Raw genomic sequence first — 16,395 nt, forward strand, 5'->3', positions numbered from 1 at the left:
TTTGTTGAGTGATTGCATTCCGTGCATTGTTCTGGTGCTTTTATACATAATCCTCAGCTTAGTGAAATTCGGTAATAATGAAAGAATATATTCACTTTACCTGCCAAGTCAATTCAATAAATTTGTGATCATTAAACAGACTACTAAAACACTGTTCATATATACCTATTCCAATATTTTTTCTTAATATTATTTTAAGCTCTCCAAAAAGTACCATAAAGACATCAAAACCTAATTGCAGTTCATCCTTCTTATTCTCCCACTGAAGGACGAGAGAAGAAAATGCCGTATCTGTCATCTAAAATCTATTAGTAACTGCTTTGGCTAAGCCTTGAAACTAAGATGCCACAGATCAATTACACAGGAGTGAGCTGACACTGGCTTCCTGCCAGTGGTAATATGCACTGACAGGAAGAATTGCTTTTCTGAATGTAGTTACGGAAAATACAACATTCACCTTTGTAGGGATCTGAGACTTATGAATCTAAAAGTAAAAGCTGTATGTTCCAAATGAGAACTTAGGTTTGGGAAGTCGGTGGAAGTCCTATATTTCCTTGGTGTGGTGTCTCTTCAGCTGGCTTGTCTGGACGCGCTGAAGCAGAGAGAGTGTGCTCTCTTTCTGCTGGTCGAGCTGGGCAGAAGTCAGGGGAGGAAGTAAATCCTTAATCCTCTCACAACGCCTCCAAAAAAAGAAATACTGAAATGTTAAACCTGAAAGAGCCCTCAGAAGTCATGTCATCCACAGTCCTTATTTTTACAGACAAGGAAATGGAGGCAAAGGTTGCAGGGGACTTTGGTTGAAGCTTCTGGATCCTTTGTCATCCCTGCTTTTCTGTCTGTCATTTAGAAACGATGCCCGGAAGTTTTGCTGGTGGGACTGGAACTTGGGTCCTTTGCAGTTGAGACAAAACAAATGCAGGGATGATTTTCTCATCTGTGTGTATGTTCTTGGTTGTATGTGTATGTTTTTATGTGTGCATATGTTCCTATGTATACGAATGATAACCAAATAGCGCGGAACACACAGAGGGTCGCTGACAGTAAGAGTCGGCGGAGTCCGTTCCAGAGAACAACTGATCCTCCCCGCTGTGGCCCTCTAAGGAGTTTCAGGTACATCCAGACTAATGGGCATTGTCCCTAATGCAATTTCCATCACTCAGGACCATCTACTAAGGTAAGGTGCCCTCTGCTTCACAATGAGTTTCTGGATTTGCCAGCTACAAACAGCTTGATAGAGACCAGCTGCTTTAAAAAATACCACTGAACTAAGGTACAGACCTCCAAGGCAGCAGCCATCTGCAATCTTTTTTTAATTTTATTTTATTTATCTATTTATCTATCTATCTATCTATTTATTTATTTATTTAGGCTGTGTTGGGTCTTCGTTGCTGCGCGCAGGCTTTCTCTAGTTGCAGCAACAGGGGACTACTCTTCGTTGCGGTGCGCAGGCGTCTCATTGTGGTGGCTTCTCTTGTTGCGGAGCACGGGCTCTAGGCGTGCGGGCTTCACTAGTTGTGGCACACGGGCTCAGTAGTTGTGGCTCATGGGCTCTAGAGCGCAGGTTCAGTAGTTGTGGCGCACGGGCTTAGTTGCTCCATGGCATGTGGGATCTTCCCGGACCAGGGCTTGAACCCATGTCCCCTGCATTGGCAGGCGGATTCTTAAACCACTGCGCCACCAGGGAAGCCCCTGCCATCTTAATATAAAATGAAATTGGGCTTAAAAGAACTTTCCTGTTAGGTGAATTACGATCTATATCTGTATACCAGATATTTATGGTGGATATATATCTCTTAAATATTCTTAAAGTAGAAAAGTATGTTAAACTATAAATATATGTATTTACATATATACATGCTTATATAGGCAAATTTCTTGAAGACATCTTGCATTTCTTTTTGAATAATAATTAGTTTATACTTCAGCCTATTTACATTAACAGGAAGAGCATATACAATCCCACATAATGATGTCTTTCTGGGAATAAAATTAACTCTTATGCTGGCAATAAAACAACTAAGTTCAGTCTTTCCTTGTCTAAGAAAAAGACTGGTGTCCTTTCTGAGACACCCCAAAATACAGAAAACCCCTCTCCCCAAAAGTTTACATTTGATAGGCTATTTCCAAAATTCCAGTTTTCCAGCTGCTGTAGCAAAAGCAGATTTCTAAGCAGTAGACCTCATTCACTGTTGAAGCAATGAATTTTGACAGCATATGCAATATTTACTTTCTGGAAATTGGGATAGAAACACACGGCACTTGGATCAGAAATCACAGGAAATGTGTTTTTCCCTATTTCTCACATTTTGTGATTCAGTAATATTGAGTGAAAGACTTATCTGTTATTATTATTCTATATCTAGTGATTGTTTTCATTGGCGGTGAGTAGTAATGCAGGTTCCAAGACTATGGGCTGAGAGTGTCTCACTGCTGCCATCATCTGGACACTCCATTCTCTGCAACATTGACCAGACGGTTTGGGCATGTCTAGATGCATGTTTAGAAATCACAAAGTAGACAGTTTGCTCCCCATCTTAGTCAGGGGAAGCAACAGCAGAGCAGACAGAGCCCCAAATTAGGGATTCGAATCCCAGTTCTGCAATTAGGGGGCTCTGCTCCTGCCGAGGGCCTTCCCATGCCTCTGCACCTTCAGCCAAAAGTAAGGCGTTGGACCAGATGTTTCCCTCAGGTTCCTTTAGGTTCTGCCACGCTGGGATTTTTAAAAAATCACTACCTTCTGCTGTGAAGTGATTAAGCAGTTCAGAACCCCCAAGTTCCTGTGTGCCATCGGTATTTGAGATGTTAGCAGTGGAAACACTGATTCTCCCCTCTGACCATCTTTGCAGATAACCCTGTATTTTATGGAGCTGTCAAAGCAGCAAGAGCCTTGCTGGAACTGTGGCAGATGCTTCTTCCCTTTGTGCCAGGTCACAATGTTCTAGGTGCCCCCGTGGCCCCTGACTTCACACGGTCAGAACTGTATTTTTGTTTATTAGCCAGAGGTGATGGAGATTCCGCAGTGGCACGCCCTCACTTCGGAGGAAGCATTTTTCCACCTAGGCCTCTTTCCCCAGCAAACTCTCCATGCAGATTTTGAAAGGAGACGTTGAGAGGAATAGCAGTCCTGCAATGAGTCCCCGGCCCAGGTGAGGGCATCTGCTGTAGCTCACACAGGGCCCAGTCCCCAGAACTACGGGGCGGGCGCCTCAGGCAGCGATGGGCAACGACCTTGAGTCCAAGTACAGCCGAGGGCATGGCCACTTGCTTCCCCTCCACGCGGCCCACCCGGTTCCCACGCGGGGCCAGCTCCGGGGCCAAACTCTGACACCAAGACTCCCTCAGACTGGCTCATCCCCACCCACTTCTCTGGGGACACCACCCACCCTCTAGAGGCTCTCTCCCTCAGGGCCTGCAGGAGGCACACCTCTCTCTAGGTGAGAAATAAACCCCACAGGGCTAAGTTCCACTTTTCTAAAAGTGACCTACATACTCAGAATTTTGGTCCCAGTGATTCGACATCTGAATAAGATTTGAAAAGCTCATTGACAAAGCGCAACAAAATACATCACAGGTCCTGTTGAAGGTCCTGCTGTACTTCATCTATTCCTTTCTCTCCCTCTTCTTAAGATCATTTATTCACTCAACAAACATTTACTGAGCCCTTCCTTTGTGTCAGACACTGAGGTTTCAAAGACAGAGTTATTTATGTGGGAGAGACAGGTGTGCAAATGAATGACACCACGAAGGTCTGGCTGTGTCCCTGGCACCACTGGGCAGAATGGTGCCAGGGACTGCCTGCCTTTGGGTGCCCGGCTCCCACACTGCAATTCTGGAGAGATAACTATTCCATTTTACAGAGGACAAAACTGAGGCCCAAAGAGGTTCATCCACTCAGCACACACCCTCAAGGTAGAAATGGGTAAAGTCGGGTTTGCCCTTTGGACCACATCTGACACTGTCTCTGGACACTCTCCAGGCAGGCTGCTGAGGACCACAAGGCAGCTGGACCCCCTCCACCTGCCCAGGAATCAAAGCAGAGAAAGGAGAGGAACCCAGTGTATCTGGGCTGGAACTCAGGGGCCCGTGGCTCCTGCACTAAGAAACACCACTTGGGCAACGAGTTCCTTAGAAACTCTGCCCAGCTCTTAGATTATTCAAAAAGCAAAGGAAACAAAGAAAACCCCCAAAGTTCTTGCAGTAAATGACCCATTCGTTCATTCCAGGGACAGTCATTTATTGAGCCCTGGTGTTGGGAAAAGAGGGATTAATAAAATGTGGCCACCGTCACGCAGAAGATGACGCAGATCACCTGTGAGGACATGGCAGCCCGGCTGGTCCACAGGCATCGTTCTGCACCTAAAGGCGGGGCCTGGTCCACCACCACCCTGACCCGTGCCCCAGCCCTCAGGTGGCCCCAGGGCTCTGGCTAGGACCCCAGCCCTCTGACGACAATCCCTCATCCCCCCCCCACCCCTGGCTCTCCAGGCCCTGGCCCCAGCATTCCTGGCAGATAAAGGAAACAGACCCTAGAACTCAACATCGTCACCTCCAATCTGAGGTGGCACTTAGGGGACAGGGCAGGAAGGAGGGAGGCCTCTGGAGGCACCGGCCGTCCCGCTGTTATCACCTCCCCCAGTGCAAACCAGGAGCATCACGTGGCAGACGGCGTCCCAGGGGACATCAGGGTGAGCGGGAGAGGGCATGGGACGTGTGCTCCCTGGGGGCTGGGTCACCTCTGCCCGTCCCCTGAGCTGAAAAGGTGAAGGTGATGGCCGGGTGGGAGCCTGCAGGGAAAAAGGAAGGGGAAGCAAGACCAGCGGGGCCGGCGACGTGCCTGGCATGCCCTCCTCACGCCCGGCCTCAGTTCATCCCCTCTGCAGGGCCGCGGCCCTAGACCCTCCCTCTGAGCACTCCAGTCTACAGGACCCCCTCTCCCACACCTGCGGTGCTCATTGCCGTAACTGTCGCCTGCCTCTCGCTGCTGGCCGGGAACCCTCTGCTCCCCTGTTACTATCACCATGGCACAGCTCCAGCTCTCCAGCTGGGACACAGGCCTGTCCACCCAGCATCCAGATGTGCACACGTGTCAACTCTGATGTGTGTTTGAAGGAATGATTTCCCTGCACATTTGCACAGCCGGGAGCCTCTAGGAGTTTTCCTCTGGAAGAGGGGCCGGGCAGCCTTCAGAGTCAGACAACACATCCAGCATATTCATGAAGCTTAGACAACACAGCCTAGAGTCCCTGACCTCCCAGTGGAGTCTCGGGCCGGAAGTGCCAAACCCCAGGCCAGGAAAGCAGGTCATAGGCGTCCTGTGCTCGGGACATTAGAATATGGTGCTTACGGGGCCATGCTTGACTCACCCTGCACCTGTAACAGTCTAGTCGGTGCTCAGAAGTCCTGATGTGTTAGCGAGAGCGGGAGATGACATCACTTTTAAGGTGAGACCACGTGAAAAAAGTCAAAGAGTGGAGGCTCTGAGGGAGACCATTCCCAGACCAGGGACTCACAGCCCCTCTTAGGAACATCGCCATGCTTGTCTTCATGGCCTGAACTCTGGGACTTGTTTTTTGCAAGGGCTGTTGGGGGATGTTTGCCACGGGCTCGGGGCTGCCATGGTTCTGTGGCTTCAGTAACAGCAGGCCACGTGGGAGAACAGCCTTGCCCACTAAACAAATCCGTGTTTCCCTGTCCATCAAAACACCTGGGGTCCTTTCACACAACTCATGGTGGCAAGCTTCTGTCTCATCTTAGCTCCAGAAAGAAACAAACTCAATCAAATGCAGGTAATTCAGTTCAAACAGAGAGAGTAAGGCTGATGGGACACCAAAATGTCACGTTTATCACAAACAAGGCCATTACTGGAGGATGGGGCTTATGGCAGTGGAAGAGTGGGCATCCTCGTGTCGGACCCCGGAGTGAGGGCGCTGTGCCCACCGTGTCCAGATAGGGCCATCCAGGAAACCTGCAGCCCGCAGGGGCCCTGCAGGACACGTCCCACCTGGGAGCCAGCCCTGAGAGGAGAGGGGGTGGAGCTGCGTCACCCACGTCACCATCAGGACCAGAGTGGGTGCTGAGGCTCAAACTAAGGCGCTTCCTTCACCAAGAACAAGACATCCCACGTGAGGAAAACCTTCATCCCAACACGTAGTATGCAGGTTTCACAAGTAAAGCAAGAGTTTCACCATGAAACGTAGAACTTAACTTCTAGGTCCGACCAACCTCTTTCCCTTGGTGGTAAAGAAGGATGGAGGGGCAGGTTCTAAGACATCAACTGACCAAGACGGCAGGGGCCACTCTGAACGAATGAGTTTCTCTTTATTTTTTCATTTTATTGGAGCATAGTTGATTTACAATGTTGGGTTAATTTCTACTGTACGGCAAAGTGACTCAGTTATACGCATATATATACACATCCTTTTTCGTATTCTCTTCCATTATGGTTCATTCCAGGATATTGAATATAGTTCCCTGTGCTATACAGTAGGACCTTGTTTATCCATTCTATATATACCAGTTTGCATCTGCTAATCCCAAACTCCCATTCCATCCCTGCTCCATTCCCCGCCTTGGCAACCACGGGTTTGTTCTCTGGGTCTGTGAGTCTGTTTTGTTTCATAGGTATGTTCATTTGTGTTGTATTTTACATTCCACATATAAATGATATCATACGGTATTTGTCTTTTTCTCTCTGACTTACTTCACTTAGTATGATAATCTCTAGGTCCATCCACATTGCTGCAAATGGCATCATTTCATACTTTTTTTATGGCTGAGTAATATCCCATTGTGTATATGTACCACATCTTCTTTATCTGTTCCTCCGTCTATGGACATTTAGGTTAGTTCCATGTCTTGACTACTGTGAATAGTGCTGCTATGAACACTGGGGTGTTTGTATCTTTTCGAATTAGAGTTTTGTCCAGATATACGCCCAGGAATGGGATTGCTGGATCATCTGATAGTTCTACTTTTAGTTTTCTGAGGAACATTCATACTGTTTCCCATAGTGGCTGTACCCATTTACTTTCCCACCAACAGTTTAGGAGGGTTCCCTTTGGGTTTCTCTTTGGAGACACTTTTCTTTTACTCATATGCCCTGCAAGACATCATCTGAACCCTGCTCCCTAAAGAAAAAGAGAGAACTTGAATTTTTTTTTTTTTTATTTTTTTATTTTTGGCTGTGTTGGGTCTCCGTGTCTGTGCGAGGGCTTTCTCCAGTTGCGGCGAGCGGGGGCCACTCTTCATCGCGGCGCGCGGGCCTCTCACTGTCGCGGCCTCTCTTGTCGCGGAGCACAGGCTCCAGACGCGCAGGCTCAGTAGCTGAGGCTCACGGGCCCAGCTGCTCCGCGGCACGTGGGATCCTCCCGGACCAGGGCGCGAACCCGCGTCCCCTGCATTGGCAGGCGGACTCTCAACCGCTGCGCCACCAGGGAGCCCGAGAGCGTGGATATTGACAAGCACCTTCGAAACACCAGTGTCAATGGATGGCGCTGGGCACCTGGGTTTAGTGAGTGATGGAGAGGTTTAGTGGGAAGCCTGCCAGACCAGAACGGCTGAGTCCTGGTCTTGGCTGTGTGTGTGTGTGTGTGTGTGTGTGTGAGTGTGTGTGTGTGGTGGGCAAGTTCCTCCACCTCTGGAGCCAGTGGTTCTCAAACTTGAATGTGCTGACAAATCACCTGGAGAGTTTATTAAAAATGCAAATTCCAGAGCCCCACCCCAGAGCTTCTGACTGAGATCAGGAACCCGATTTTTAAACAAATGCTCCCATGTGATTCCAAGGCGGATGGTCTCTGGGCCATAATTTGAGGAAAACTGCGATTGGTTTCTCATGGGTTAACTTAGAATCAGACCTTCCCTGTGTCTCTCCTGGGGCCTCGATGGGGATGAAGGAGCCAGTCTCTGTAACGTCACATGGGAAATTGGTGCTCCTGCACTTGCAGGATCGTTCTGTAATTAAAACTCCATTTCTCGCCACGAAACCTTTTGTATCCTCCACCAGAACGGTCTAGGTTCTTCCCTGGGTGTGTACAGCACGCTTCCCAAGGGGCTGGCTGGGGGGCAGGGTCCATACCAGACCTCATTTCTGCTCTTCCCAAACGTCCCAACACACGATACCCACATCATCTGTGTTTTCCTTTCCTCTTGTTCCAACCCGAATCTACTCTCTTGTCTACACTCCCACATGTCAGCCAGTGAACAGGCTGAAATAAATGTTTGCAGAATGGACTGGTCCACGATTAAACAAGATACAGATCGGGAGGGTCACTGATGTGATAGCTAATTCCCGAAGCTGTATGGGGTCAGGGTGGGGACGGAGACCAACCGTAAAACTCCCCTAAGAGACCCTGACCCTGACAAAGTATCAGTGGCACTGGGGCTACCTACACCAGAACTTTGGAAGACGATGTCACGTTATTGTGCTTTGAGTAACTGCCATTTTCCCATTAACAAAACACATTCACAGAGTCTTCTTTCTGTTAATAACACTCTTCTCTGCTACTTTGTGGCTGGGATGCTGGTTAGTTAGTACCAACACACAGAGAGGCCTTATGGTCCCATATTCCTGGATTTGGGGGGTAGTCTTAGCCTAGAGAATTGTGACATTCTCATAAATTCATGAGATATCTGCGGCTTGGGGGCAAAAATGAGGTGTGGCTTGTGTCCAAATCGCTCACGTGGGGTGGAGGTGTTTTCACACCCTCCTCACACGTTTGCTGAGGACAGACTGCACGCGGCGGGTGTAACAGAGCCAGGAAGGTGGGAGCCCCGGGGGAGCAAGCCTACAGCATAAGGCTCTGTTGTGTTGTGTCTATTCTGGGAAAAAATGACTCTCCTCACAGTGTCTTGAGATCGGAGGATGGCTCTGAAACTCTATTCGCACGAGGTGCTTCCACGGCAGGAGGTGTGGCCTGAGTCACGGGGAGCCGGGGAGGCGGACGGAGCGATGACCCGAGCCTGAATGCTCTGTGGGTGCAGGGTCCACCTTCCCAGATGCCACGTAGGACAGCTGTGCAAAGGGAGGGGACGGACGCTGCACAAGGGCCGCACCTCGGGGGCTGAAGGAGACTTGAAACTAAAAGGCAAGAGCGGACACAAAATTTTGTTGGGAAGAGGATGTGGAGGGGGCGTGTCCTTCAGTTCCTAGCTTCTCAAAGTCGGCAAAACCTGGGTGCTTGTCACAAGTGCGGAATCCCAGGTCCCACCCAGATCCATAAAACTCGAATATGCGTTTCAGCAAGATCTCCAGGTGGCTCATATGCACCTAACAGCTCCAGTGGTGCTGGTTCAAATCCGGGAAGAAGGCACAGCCAAGGATGGAGACAAGGATTGGAGGGGAGGGACCACGCAAGCGAGTCGAGGAGATGCTGATGGAGAGGACGCCTGGGGACTGAGGGCATCTTGAGCTGAGTCTCCTCTTCATGCTTTTTCTGGGATCCTCCCGGTCTGAAACCATCTGTCTCCATAACTCTGACAACAGCTAACACTCCTATGGTGCCAGACACACTGCCAGGACCTTCACGTGTATCAACTCATTTGATCCTCGCGACAGCTGTAAGGTGGTGATTACTGTTATCTCCATCTCGCAGATGAGAAAGCCAAGATGCTGAGGTGACGTGCCTCCCCATGTGCACACAGCCAGCCAGCCCCAGACCAGGCTTCAAACCCGGGGGCTGACATCCCGATGCTGTAGGCTTCACCACCGTGCTCTGAGGCTGCGTAGGAGCTTAAGCTGTTCATATTTGCTCTCTGTTCTCCTTGGAGTGTTTTGTTTGTTTGTTAATATTAACATCCTAAGTCTGTCTACTGCTCCGAGGAGGAAGGGGACAGGACAGGTGTGTCCTGGACCGGTTCTTCCTCCAGCCTCTTGCCCTTCCACTTCTCATGGTGATGTGAGAGCTGGCCAGCCAGGGGGTCGATTCAGCCCCTGGTGTGTTCTGCTTCACCAGAGGTGTTTTAAAAGCCAGACGTTTGCACACAAAAATCTCCCTGCTCACATCTGCTGCCTCAGCCCTCCACAGTCCCCCCCGCTCCCTGACGTCCTACGCCTGGGAGGCCTCTTCGTGTGCTCACATCTGCTGTCTGCACCTCGACAGGGCATCTCCCCCACCCCATAGTCTCCTCCGACCTACAAGCTCACAAGAGCCGTGTCTCCTAGTCACCCGTGTCCCCCTCCAAGCCCAGCGCGGGGCCCAGAGCAGAGGAACAGCCAGATCAGTGCTTCCCGCTCTGGGCATCTGTGGGAGGAGCGGGCCCCGGAGGAGTGGTCTGGAAGTGAGGGCAGAGGAATCAACGCGAGAATCCCAGACTCACAGAGGAGGCTTTCAGAAAATGACTGTAAATTATGGTGATCCAAAGACAAATCCTGACTTCAGAGCAAGCAGCTGGGGAATCCCTCTCCTCTTTGAATCACACCCCATGCATCTTCCCTGGAACCTTGCCATGGCATCTCAAGCAGCTGATTTCTTAATAAGCAAAGTCATGTTCTACAGTATCGGTCTCTCTCCTTCACGCACCATCTGTCCTTTTGCGTCTGTACCAATGCATCCCTTCTAAGACATGCACAGGTTTTGAAGTGGGATGAATGTGCTCAAAAACGCTCCACCGCCAGGAGGGCTGTTCTGTTCCCCACCCTCACCAGTGCCAGAAGAGACCTTATCACCTGTTCTCTGCTTTTCCAAATTGTGAGCACTCATGACTTATGCACTCAATGCTAAAATTGACTTTTCAAGGGAATAGAGTCGTGATCTCTGAAAGGATAACACCAGTAAAGCTGGTTCCACTGTGAGTCACTGCTAGAAAGACCAAAGCCTCCACATTTTCCACCTGTCAATTGGATTCTGGAATACAGCTATGATGATAAAAGATTTAATACAATTGGCCACTAGTAGCTAAGTTCAAAAAACAAATCTCCATTTAAATAAGTGATTTTTAGAAAAGGGAACCCTCATACACTGTTGGTGGCAATGTAAATTAGTGCAGCCACTGTGGAAAACAGTATGGAGGTTACTCGAAAAACTAAAAATAGAACTACCATATGATCCGGCAATACCACTCCTGGGTATATATCTGGAAAAAATGAAAATGCTAATTCAAAAAGATAGATGCACCCCACTGTTCACAGCAGCATTATTTACGATTCCCAAGATATGGAAGCAACCGAAGTGCCCATAAATAGATGAAAGGATAAACATGTGATCTGTGTGTATGTGTGTGTGTATATATATGGCCATATGCAGCAACATGGATGGACTAAGTGAAATAAGTCAGACAGAGAAAGACATATATTGTATGATATCACTTATATGTGGAATCTAAAAAATACAACAAACTAGTAAATATAACAAAAAATAAGCGGACTCACACATATGGAGAAAAAACTAGTGGTTACTAGTGGGGAGAGGGAAAGGAAGGGCAATATAGGGGTAGAGGGTTAAGAGGTACAAACTATTAGGTATAAAATAAATAAGCTACAAGGATATATTGTACAACACAGGGAATATAGCCAAGATTTTATAATAACTATAAAAGGAATATAACTTTTAAAAATTGTGAATCACTATATTGTACACCTGTAACATATAATATTGTACATCCACTATACTTCAATAAAATAATAAAATAAAAATATAATAAAGCAAGTGGTGATTTTAGTTCACTTAAGAGAAATGTGTAAGGATATTAAATATTCTTGCAGCTCTTTCTTCTACTGCGAATACATCCAAAGGGAAAATCAGAGTTGGATTACCATTTCTGGAAGGAAGAAAAATGAGCCCCCTGCTGTGGAACATGAGATCTTTACTGAGCCTGAAACCCGAAATTCTCTCATTTCTGTCTCTCTTTGCCCTTCCCTCACCCCCTCTTAACTCCTCCCTCCCCTCCCAAACACATCCTGCTAACTAAGCCTTAAACCTTGTACTCGGTCCCATTTATGCCACTTTGTGTTGTCCTTTCCCAAGTCCCCGAGCTGCAGCCGAGCTTTAACCCCTCCCTGCATCAGCCGAAGCGCTAACCACTGAGTAGCACTGTTCTGGTTCCACCAGCTCCCATCAAGGGCCTCACTTTGCTGGCCAGTTGTTTCTCGTTCCTACACTAAGTTGCCTCAAAGCATATAGAAAAGGACCTATGGCTTGTTTTCTTCAGTGACGTATTATGTTAATCCCTCTGAAAAGGATGGACATTTTCCAACAATAACCATGACAGGGCAAGACCCTACTTTCTTTTTTTTTTTTTTGGCCGAGCCGCACGGGATCTCAGTTCCCCGACCTGGGATCGAACCCGCGCCCCCAGCAGTGGAAGTGCAGAAGCCTAACCACTGGACCTCCCGGGAAGTCCCAAGACCCTACTTTTCATGTGTCCGACTCAGACTTGTCCTGGAACGATGCATTTTGAACTTACGAACTAATTCAATAGGAACAATGTTTTGAAATAAGTGAGTTCTTAATCACCCAATTCTGAGAAACTTTAATCCTTATCACTTATTTTAATATCCTTTAGGAATGTATTTTTTATGATTCTCCTTTCCAGCAATCATCATTACAGTCATCATCTTCACCTGTACATCACCCACCTGCACAGCACGTTAGATTTTCTAAAAGGCTTTATGTATCTAATCTCATCTCTTTTTTAAAAAATATTTATTTTATTTATTATTTATTTTGGCTGTGCTGGGTCTTAGCTGCAGCATGTGGGATATTTAGTTGCAGCATGTGGGCTTCTTAGTTGCGGCATGCATGAGCGATCTAGTTCCCTGACCAGGGATCGAACCCTGGCTCCCTGTATTGGGAGCGTGGAGTCTTAACCACTGGACCACCAGGGAAGACCCTGTCTAATCTCATCTGATGTTCCCAAGGACCCTGTGAAGCCGGGCCTAGGATTTCCATTTCAAGGGGAAGGGAGCTTAGATGCAGTAAGATAAAGGAATTTATACGGGACAAACGGCAAGTGGCAGCGCTGAGGTTTGAAGTCGAGCCTGCCTGGGTGCCTCCTTACACAGTAGTGTTGAGACAGAGAGAGATAGAGAGACAGAGAGATAGATAATATCAAGAGCTCTGCTCTCAGACTTCCTGGATGTGAACCCTGGCGCTGCCATTTACCAGCCAGGGGACCTTGGCCCCGTTACTTAACCTGCGTACCTGCCTTCTCATCTGTAAAATGGAAATAATGATGTCCCCATCAAAGAGCAATCAGAAGGAGAAAACAAGTGGACGTGTGTAAAGCACACAGAACGGCACGGAAAGCGCCACAGGTTAGCCTTATATACACACGTGCTGCGTCTCACACGCTGTTCTCCTGGTGAGCGCTCGGCATAAAAATCAGGGTCCAGACCAGGACCATATGACCCAGTGTCCGTGTCTAAATGACTAGGAAAAAAGGATACTCAGCGGGTATTCTGGATATCAGTTTTCCTTAGTTCTGTGCAAAAAAGCCACCGGGCTGAAGCAGCCGTGGTTAGGGATTCAGGTGTTGAAAAAGCTGGGAAGGGTCTCCTGTCTGTTCATGGATGCAAAGGGCATCCGTTCCGGCAGGCTCTTATCTCTGCCAAGGTCAGGAAGCTCTCCGTCTCTCCTGGTCCCTTCATTAGTCAGTGGCATCGAGGAAAACAATGGCTTACATTTCCACTTCAATCTTCCCACAGAAAAGAGTTCAATCTGATACGGCAAAATGCTACCATATTTCAAAGCTCTCATTACATACTTCAAAGAGAGTTTAGGAGCTTTTTTCTGTATTTCTCTTCAATTATTCATAACAGCAATCTTTGAAATATTTACACTCCTTTCTCCGGTGGCCAGAGGAGAATGCTGATGGAAAGCTCTCTGCACGCCTGGGACAGGCTCCCTGCGATGTTGGGGGCTGGAGACAAGGCCCGGGGGGTGCGGGCGGGTCGGCCTCCCCACGCTGCCTTCAGGGGCTTTTCGTTCTACAGAAGGCTTGCTCTACTTTCTGAAACTAGGGATGTTTTCCTCTTAAGATCCGGGTTTTAGCAAATGGGATCTATTTTATCTAATGTTGTTCTCAAGGAAGAGCCCTTAACCAAACCCAAGCAAACATGTGAAAAAGTGGGAATGTCCTCCCTCCAGCAAATGAGAAGTGGCTCGTTAGCGGACGCAGGAGATGCTGCGATCCAGACACTGGCGCAGCTGGCACCCATCCTGACAGATGATTCATTCCCATGGTTACTGATACCAGAAATGTTACTCTGCGATCAGCACACACAAAGATCCTTTAAAGAGAGTGTAAAAATTAGAGCGCCGTCAACAATTAGTGAACATTGCCAACGGGCACGGAGGCTGCACTTACACAACGCTGCTTTCAGGGCATCAAAAGGGGTGGGGGGGATGCACCACGGCTGCACCAGCCAATCTTGCAGGAAGCAGAGAAGACGCTCGTGTTCGGGGGGCTGAACCCACAAACATCTCTGTAGGGTAGAAGGCCCTACCCACAAACATCTCTGTACAAATTTGTTATCAGTCACAGGGGCAAAGCGAGAAAAACGCCTGTCTGATTGGTCATCTTTGAATGCTCAACTTCATTAAACCCACAGTCAGTTTTTGTTAAGTTCTTTTTTTAAACCAATAAACTTTATTTTTTAGACCAGTTTTAAGGTCACAGAAAAATTGAGCAAAAGTACAGAGAGTTCTGATACAGCCCCTGTGCCCCCTGCAGTGAACTCCCCCAGCATCAGCATCTCCCAGCAGATGATGCACTGATAACAACTGATGACCCTGCATGGACGCATCTTCATCACCCAGAGTCCATAGTTTACCACACGGTTCACTCTCGGTGTCGTACATTCTATGGCTCTGGGCAAATGCATAATGACATGCATCCGCCATGACAGTATCCTACAGAGTACTTCCAATGCCCTAAGATCTCTGTGCTCCTCCAATTCATCCCTCCCTCCCCACTGAGTCCTGCCAGCTGCTGGCCTTCATACTGTCTCCATAGCCTTTTCCAGAATGTCATAGCATTGCAATCACACAGTAGATAGCTTTTTCACATTGGCTTCTGTCACTTAGCAATATGCACTTAAGCTTCCTCCGTGTCTTTTCATGGCCTGATAGCTCTTTTTTTTTTTTTTAGTGCTGAATAATATTCCATTGTCTGGATGGACCACCGTTTAATTTATCCATTCACCTACTGAAGGACATCTAGGTGGCTTCCAAGTTTTGGCAGTTATGAACAAAGCTGCTAAAAACATCCACATGGATGGACGTAGAGATTATCATATTAACTGAAGTAAGTCAGAGAAAGACAAATATCATATGATATCACTTATTCGTGGAATCTAAAAAAATGATGCAAATGAACTTATTTACAAAACAGAAATAGACTCACAGACATAGAAAACAAACTTATGGTTACCAAAGGGCACAGGGGGAAGGCGGGGGAGATATAAATTAGGAGTTTGGGATTAGCAGAGACATACTACTATATATAAAATAGGTAAACAACAAGGACCTACTGTATAGCACAGGGAACTATACTCAATATCTTGTAATGACCTATAATGGAAAAGAATCTGAAAAAGAATATATATACATAAGAATTTATATATACATATGTATGTGTAACTGAATCACTTTGCTGCACACTTGAAACTAACACAACATTGTAAATTAACTATACCTAAAAAAAAGTTAAAAATTTAAAAAAGAAAAAAGAATGAAAAAAAAATCTGCATACAATTTTTTGTGTGGACAGACGTTTTCAACTCCTTCGGGTAAATACCAAGGAGCACAATTGCTGGATCATATGGCAAAAGAGGATTCTTAGTTCTGTAAGAAACTGCCAGCTGTCTCCCAAAGTGGCTGCTCCATCGTGCCTGCCCACTAGCATGAATAAGAGTTCCCCACAGTTTTTGCAAAGGGCTTTGGAAAACGCAGTGTATTACAGCCATATATTATTACAGTCAAATGCTGTTACGTCTTAGTAACAAAATAAGGATAAAGAACTTCAAGGAAAGGAAGTGTGGTTGTTAAATGACAACGGTTGCGTTTTCAACTGCAGTGGATTATCTTCCAAGTCTTGAAATAGGAAGTCAGATGAACTCCCACAAGAAAGCTTTGACTGAGTGGATGAGTCATTTACTGTACATATTTTATTCTGTCTAAATAACGTCAGCACCTTGAGGCAACCCAGGCTTTCATAAACTCTAGTCCAAACCCAGTACATCCCAAAGCCCCACCCTGTTGTGCTGAAATGCCTGCGGTAGAACCTGGATTGCACAAAACTCTAATTCCTGTCACAATCGCTCAAGCGTTCAATGGACAGAAGTTTACTTCCTACAGCATCATTTCTTCACTAAAAGGTTGTTAAATCAATTTGTAGTATCAATAAGATAATAATCTAACTATAGGAACAAAGTGCTTTTGCATTTTGCAATATAATCTG

At 47.2% G+C, this 16,395-nt stretch overlaps 1 long non-coding RNA gene across 1 annotated transcript in view; it reads right to left on the reverse strand.

Annotated features, from left to right (window-relative positions):
* The window catches only part of LOC309615482, a 100,733-nt gene that overhangs the window by 28,057 nt on the left and 56,281 nt on the right, over positions 1–16,395 (reverse strand). The window lies entirely within an intron of this gene.

Source organism: Balaenoptera borealis (genome assembly GCF_965194805.1).
Source record: "Balaenoptera borealis genome assembly, chromosome: 18".
NCBI lineage: Eukaryota > Metazoa > Chordata > Mammalia > Artiodactyla > Balaenopteridae > Balaenoptera > Balaenoptera borealis.